This window comes from Sapajus apella, unplaced genomic scaffold, assembly GCF_009761245.1.
Source record: "Sapajus apella isolate SASKATOON/1434 unplaced genomic scaffold, GSC_monkey_1.0 scaffold122, whole genome shotgun sequence".
Classification (NCBI taxonomy): Eukaryota; Metazoa; Chordata; class Mammalia; order Primates; family Cebidae; genus Sapajus; species Sapajus apella.
In genome coordinates, this window is record NW_022437062.1 from 252847 (window position 1) to 260503 (window position 7657).

Sequence of the window (7657 nt, forward strand, 5' to 3'; positions counted from 1 at the left end):
TTTTTTTTTTTTTTTTTTGATACGGAGTTTCACTCTTGTTACCCAGGCTGGAGTGCAATGGTGCGATCTCGGCTCACCGCAACCTACGCCTCCTGGGCTCAGGCAATTCTCCTGCCTCAACCTCCTGAGTAGCTGGGATTACAGGCAGGCGCCACCATGCCCAGCTAATGTTTTGTATTTTTAGTAGAGACGGGGTTTCACCATGTTGCCCAGGATGGTCTCGATCTCTTGACCTCGTGATCTGCCTGCCTCGGCCTCCCAAAGTGCTGGGATTACAGGCTTGAGCCACCGCGCCCGGCTAGACTTACATTTTTTTAAGCACAAACCAAAAATGGTCAATGTTTATTATAATTTAAAAACTTTGGCTGGGCACGGTGGCTCACACCTGTAATCCCAGCACTTTGGGAGGCCGAGGCAGGCGGATCACGAAGTCAAGAGATCGAGACCATCCTGGCCATGGTGAAACCTCGTCTCTATTAAAAATAAATAAATAAATAAATAAATAATTTTAAAACTTCAGGCCAGGTGCAGTGGCTCACACCTGTAATCCCAGCACTTCGGGGAACCCAGGAGGGCAGATCACCGGAGGTCGGGAGGTCGAGACTGGCCTGACCAACATGGAGAAACTCCGTCTCTACCAAAAATACGAAATTAGCCAGGGGTGGTGGCACATGCCTGTAATACCAGCTACTTGGGAGGCTGAGGCAGGAAAATGGCTTGAACCTGGGAGGCGGAGGTTGTGGTGAGCTGAGATCGTGCCATTGCACTACAGCCTGTGCAACAAGAGTGAAACTCCGTCTCAAAACAAAAACCTTCAGGAAGTTGATTCTCCATTTCTATTTATTTATTTATTTATTATTTAAGATAGGGTCATGCTCTGTCACCCATGCTGGAATGCAGTGGAAAGATCACAACTCCCTGGTGCCTTGACCTCCCAGGCTGAAGAAATCCTCTTGCCTCAGCCTCCTGAGTTGCTGGGACTACAGTTGCCCACCACCACTCCCTGCTAATTTTTGTATTTTTTGCAGAGATGGGGTTTTGCCCTGTCTCTACAAAAAAAAAAAAAAAAAAAAAAAAATGAGACCCTCGGGGCCCAAGAAATCCTTCCACCTTGGCCTCTAGAAATGCTGGAACTACAGGTGTTAGCCACCACGCCCGCCTGGTTCTACATTTCTGGAAACAACAAATAATGACACGGGGATTATAAAAGCTATAGTGCTCATCTTTAAAGCAAGAGAAAAGCATAACCTTTTTTTTTTTTTTTTTAATTTGATGTCTTGCTTTATTGCCCAGGCTGGGGTGCAGGGGTGTGATCTCGGCTCACTGCGACCTCCACCTCCTTGGTTCAAGTGATTCTCCTGCCTTAGGCTCCCGAGTACCTGGGATTACAGGTGCCCACCACCAGGCTAGGCTAAATTTTGTATTTTTAGTACAGACGGGTTTTCCACCATTCTGGTCAGGCTGGTCTGGAACTACTGAGCTCAGGTGATCCACCCGCCTCACCCAAAGTGCTGGGATTACAGGCGTGAGCCAGCGTCCAGCCGAAAAACGTAACTTTTGGAAAAGAAAACCAAAAAAATACATGCAAAGGAGTACACATAAAATATATGCACAGTTCGAAGAGTAATAAAATAAATGCTCAGGTACCCAGCCCCTTCATCTACCTGGGCAGGAAGGTTGCTTTAAGGGTTGGCGCCGAAGCACTAGGGGACCGGCTTCCTCCAGCGCGGTGCTGCTGAGTACCGGCTCTGAGCATTTCCGCCGGCTACAAAGCAGTTTCCAGGACCGGGAATGGCGGTCCGCCCACTGCCCGCTTTGTCTCTGCCCATCCTGGGGATGTGGCTCCCCTCAGCTGGCAGCACGTTTTCCATGGCTGAGGCAAGGACAGGCCTCCTGCCAGGAAACCCAACATGGTGGGAAAGCTGGTTGACATTTGGGCTTCTCTTTTCCCACCATGGAACCTGCGCGCTGAGGGAAGTTTCTCCGCACCTAGTGTGGAGCTCAGTGGTGCGGTGGGATGTGGAAGCCCGATTTACCTACTCCCTGCTCTGAGGCTTTTCACTTCTGTGCCCCTGGGATATGTCTCATACTCAAATCTGAGCTCCAGGTTATTGCTGGGGAAAATCTCGGGGCTGCATATTTGTTTTTGGCTTTCCAAGAGCTGGAGAAGCCACCATTTTAAAACCGGAACTCCCCTTTCGCGCTGAATCATCTCGGCTCCACTAGAAGTTATAAGATGGAGGCAGCCACCGGGCTCCTGCCCGGAAACGCAGCGATGTGGGAGGCCCAGGCGGAAAGATCGCCTGAGGGCAGGGATTCGAGAGCAGCCTGGGCAACACGGAGAAACCCCTCCAACCACCTCCCCATACCGTATCTACAAAAAATACAAAAATTAGCCGGACGGTGGCGCACATCTGAAATCCCAGCTACTCAGGATGCGAGGCAGGAGGATCGCTTGAGCCCAGGAGTTTGAGAACAGCCCGAACAAAATAGCCAGACGTTATCTCTACAAAAACAAAAAAAAATCTGGAGACAAAGTCTCACTCTGTCACCCAGGATGTCGCCCAGGCTGGAGTACAGTGGCGTGATCGTGGCTCACTGCAAACTCTGCCTTGCGGGCTCTAACAATCTTCCCTCCCCCCGAGTATCTGGGACACAAGTGTGGGCAGCCACACCTGGCTAATTTATTGGTTTTGGGTTGTCGTTGGTGTTTTTGGTAGAGACGGGGTTTGGCCATGTTGTCCAGGCTGGATTTGTTAGTCCTGGATTCAAGCGATCCGCTAGTCATGGCCTCCCAAAAGTGTTAGGATTAGAGGTGTGAGCCACTGTGCCCAGCGAATTTTTGTATTTTTAGTAGAAACCGGGTTGCATCATTGTTGGCCGGGCTGGTCTCAAACTCCTGACCTCAGGTGTTCCGCCCGCCTCTGCCTCCCAAAGTGCTGGGATTACAGGCGTCCACCATGCCTGGCCGAAAAACATAACTTTTGGGGGAAAAAAAACATACAAAAAGAGCATACCTAAAATATATGCAGTTTGAAGAATAATATAATAAACCCTCAGGTACACACCCCCTTTGTCTACCTGGACGGGAAGGCTACCTAGGGGTTGGCACCCAAGCACCTGGGGACTATCCTCTTCCAGTGAGGCGCCGTTGAGTATCCGCTCTCATTGAGCATCTCCACCCACTACAGAGCAGCTTCCAGGGCTGAGGATGATGGTCCGTCCATCGCCCCCTTTGTCTCTGCCCGTCCTGGAAACGTGGTTCCTTTCAGCAGGCACCACATTTTCCATGGCTGAGGCAAGGACAGGCCTCCTATCAGGCAACCCAACAAGGTGGGAAAGCTGGTTGGCGCTTAGGACACATTTTTTTCCACCACAGAACCCGCACACTAAGTGAAGAGTTTCCCCGTGCCTGGTGCAGGCATCAGTGGTGGGAGGGGCGTGGCGGATGTGGAACTTGATTTTCCTGGCGCTTGCTCAGAATATTTTCACTTCTCCATGCCCTTCCAACTCCCCCGGGGATCTATCTCATCCTGAAATCTGAGCTCTAGGTTGCCGCTGGGGAAAATCTCAGGGCTGCATATTTGCTTTTGGCTTTGTAGAGGGCGGGGAAGTCAAGCCGCCATTTTAAAACCGGAAGTCCCCTTTCTCGCTGAATCATCTGGGTTCGGCCAGAAGTTAGAAGATGGAGACGCCCACGGAACCTATGCCCGAAATCCCTGAGACGTGGGAGGCCAGGCGGAAGGAGAGACCCCGCCCCCCTCTCACCGCTCCAGTCTTTAGAAAAAATACAAAAATTAGCCGGACGGTGGCGCGTATCTGTAATCCCAGCTACTCGGGAGGCTCAGGTGGGAGAATCTCTTGAGCCCAGGAGTTCGACAGCAGCCCGATCAACATAGTGAGACCTCGCCTCTACAAAAAAAATAAGTAAATTCCTATTTTTTTGTAGAGGTGAGGTCTCACTCTGTCACACAGGCTGTCGCCCTGGCTGGAACAGTGGCATGATTTCGGCTTTCTGCAAACTCCACCTCACGGACTCAAAGAATCTTTCCTCCGGAGTAGCTGGGACCACAGGTGTGGGCAGCCACGCCTAACTAATTTTTTAGTTTTGGGTGGTGGTGGTGGTTGTTTTTGGTCGAAACGGGATTTCGCGATGTTCCCCAGGCTGGTCTTTGTAGACTCAAGCGATCCGCTAGCCTTGGCCTCCCAAAGCGTATGGATTACAGGCGTGAGCCATGGTGCCCAGCTAATTTTTGTATTTTTAGTAGAGACGGGGTCGCACCACGTTGGCCGGCCTGGTCTCAAACTGCTGATCTCAGGCGATCCGCCCGGCGCAGCCTCCCAAAGTGCTGGGATTACAAGCGTGAGCCACCGTGCCTGGCCGAAAAACATAACTTTTGGGGGAAAAAAAAATACATTCAAAGGGGTATACAGTTCTAAGACGAATAAAATAACCCTCGGGTACCCATCTCCTCCATTTACCTAAGCGGGAAGGCTGACTAGGGGTTGGTGCCCAAGCATCTGGGGACCATCCACCAGTGAGGCACTACTGAGAACTGGCAATGATTGAGCATCTCTGATGACTACAGAGCAGTTTCCAGGGCAGGGGGATGGGTCCGCCCACTGCTCTCTTTGTGTCTGCGGGTCTTGGGAACGTGGCTCCCTTCAGCAGGCACCATGTTTTCCATGGCTGAGGCAAGGACGGGCCTCCGGCCAGGAAACCCAAGATGGCGGGAAGGCTGGTTAAAGCTTAGGAGTCATTTTTCCACCACGGAACCGCGCGCTGAGCGCTGAGCGAAGAGTTTCTACGCGCCTGTGCAGGCATCAGTGGTGGGAGGGGTGTGGCAGATGTGGAAGCCCGATTTTCCTACCGCTTTCTCAGAATATTGTCACTTCTCCATATCCCCAGGGATCTGTCTCATCCTGAAATCTGAGGTCCAGGTTGTTGCTGGGGAAAACCTAGGGGCTGCATGTTTGTTTTTGGCTTTCTAGGGGGCGGGGAAGTCAAGCCGCCATTTTAAAACCAGAAGTCCCCTTTCTCGCTGAGTCATCTGGGCTCGGCCAGAAGTTAGAAGATGGTGGCACCCACTGAACTCCAGCCCGGAATCCCAGAGATGTGGGAGGCCCAGGCGGAAGGAGAGACCCCGCCCCCCCGCTCCCCCCATTCCCCCGGCCCCCCCGCCCGCCCCTAGAAAAAATATAAAAATTAGCCAGACGGTGGCGTACATCTGTAATCCCAGCTACTCAGGAGGCTGAGGTGGGACGATCTCTTCAGCCCAGGAGTTCGACAGCAGCTGGATCAATAAAGCCAGACCTCACCTCTACCAAAAAATAAGTAAATAAAATTTTGAAGGTAGGGTCTCACTCTGTCACCCAGGCTGTCGCCCTGGCTGGAGTGCAATGGCGTGATTTCGGCTCACTGCAAACTCCACCTCACGGACTCAAGGAATGTTCCCTCCTCCCAAGTAGCTGGGACCACAGGCGTAGCCACACCTGGCTAATTTTTTTTGGTTTTGGGTTGCTGTGGTTGTTTTGTTTTGGTAGAGACAGGGTTTTGCCATGTTGCCCAGGCTGCTCTTTATAATCCTAGACTCAAGCGATCCGCTAGCCCTGGCCTCCCGAAGTGTATGGATTACAGGCGTGAGCCACGGTGCCCTCTAAGTTTTGTATTTTTAGTAGAGACGGGGTTGCACCATGCTGGATCAGCTGGTCTCAAACTCCTGACCTCAGGTGATCCACCCACCTCAGCCTCCGAAAGTGTTGGGATTACAGGCGTGAGCCACCGTGCCTGGCCGAAAAACAACTGTTGGGGGGAAAAAACTCATTCAAAAGAGTACACAGTTCTAAGACAAATAAAACAACCCTCAGTTACCCATCCCCTCCATCTACCTGGGCAGGAAGGTTGCCTAGGGGTTGGTGCCCAAGCACCTGGGGACCATCCTCCTCCAGCGAGGCAGTGTTGAGTACCTGCTCTAATTGAGCTTCTCTGGCAACTACAGAGTGGTTTCCAGGGCGGGGGATGGCGGTCCGCCCACCATCCTCTTTTTCTCTGCCTGTCCTGGGAACGTGGCTCCCTTCAGCAGGAGGCACCACGTCATCCAAGGATGAGGCAAGGACAGGTTTCGACCAGGAAACTCAACATGGTGTAAAAGCTGGTTGACGCTTGGGACTCATTTTTTCCACCACTGAACCCGCGCACTGAGAGAATAGTTTCCCTGCGCCTGGTGCAGGCATCAGTAGTGGGAGGGGTGTGGCGGGTGTGGAAGCCCGATTTTTCTGCCGCTTGCTCGGAATATTTTCATTTCTCCAAGCCCCCCTCCCCCCCCCCACCCCCGGATCTGTCTCATCCTGAAATCTGAGCTCCAGGTTGTCGCTGGGGAAAATCTCAGGGCTGCATATTTGTTTTTGGTTTTCTAGGGGGCGGGGAAGTCAAGCCGCCATTTTAAAACCGGAAGACCCCTTTCTCGCTGAATCATCTGGGCTCGGCCAGAAGTTAGAAGATGGAGGCGCCCCCACGGGACTCATGCCCGATTTCCCAGAGATGTGGGAAGCCCAGGCGGAAGGAGAGACCCCGCCCCCCGCTCCTGTCTCTAGAAAAAATACAAAAATTAGCCGGACGGTGGCGCGCATCTGTAATCCCAGCTATTCGGGAGGCTGAAGTGAGAGGATCGCTTTAGCCCAAGAGTTCAACAGCAGCCCGATCAACACAGCGAGACCTCACCTCTACAAAAAAAATAAGTAAACTCCTTTTTGTAGAGGTGAGGCCTCACTCTGTCACCTAGGCTGTCGCCGTGGCTGGAGTGCAGTGGTGTGATTTCGGCTCACGGCGAACTCCAGGTCGTTGGACTCAAATTTCCCTCCTCCTGAGTAGTCCACAGGTGTGGGCAGTCATGCCTGGCTAAGTTTTTGGTTTTGGGTTGGTTTTTTTTTTTTTTTTTTTTTTTTTGGTAGTGATGGGGTTTCGCTTTGTTGCCCAGGCTGGTCTTTGTAGTCCTAGACTCAAGCGATCTGCTAGCCTTGGCCTCCCGAAATATTAGGATTACAGGCGTGAGCCACGGTGCCCAGCTAATTTTTGTATTTTTAATAGAGACGGGGTTGCATCATGTTAGCCAGGCTAGCCTTGAACTCCTAACCTCAGGGGATCCACCCGCCTCAGCCTCCCAAAGTGCTGCGGTTACAGGTGTAAGCCATTGTGCCTGGCCAAAAAAAACCATAACTTTTGGAAAAAATACATTCAAGAGTATACAGTTCTAAGACAAATAAAATAACCCTCGGTTACCCATCCCCTCCGTCTATCTGGGGAGGGAAGGCTGCCTAGGGCTTGGCGCGCAAGGACCTGGGGACCATCCTCCTCCAGCGAGGCACTGTTGAGTACATGCTCTGAATAAGCGTCTCTGCCGAGCAGTTTCCAGGATGGGGGATGGTGGTCCGCCCACCGCCCTCTTTGTCTCTGCCTGTCCTGGGAACGTGGCTCACTTCAGCAAGAGGCACCACGTCTTCCATGGTTGAAGCAAAGACAGGCCTCCTACTAGGCAACCCAATAAGGTGAGAAAGCTGGTTGGCGCTTAGGACACATTTTTTTCCACCACGGAACCCGCGCACTAAGTGAAGAATTTCCCCGTGCCTGGTGCAGGCATCAGTGGTGGGCGGGGCGTGG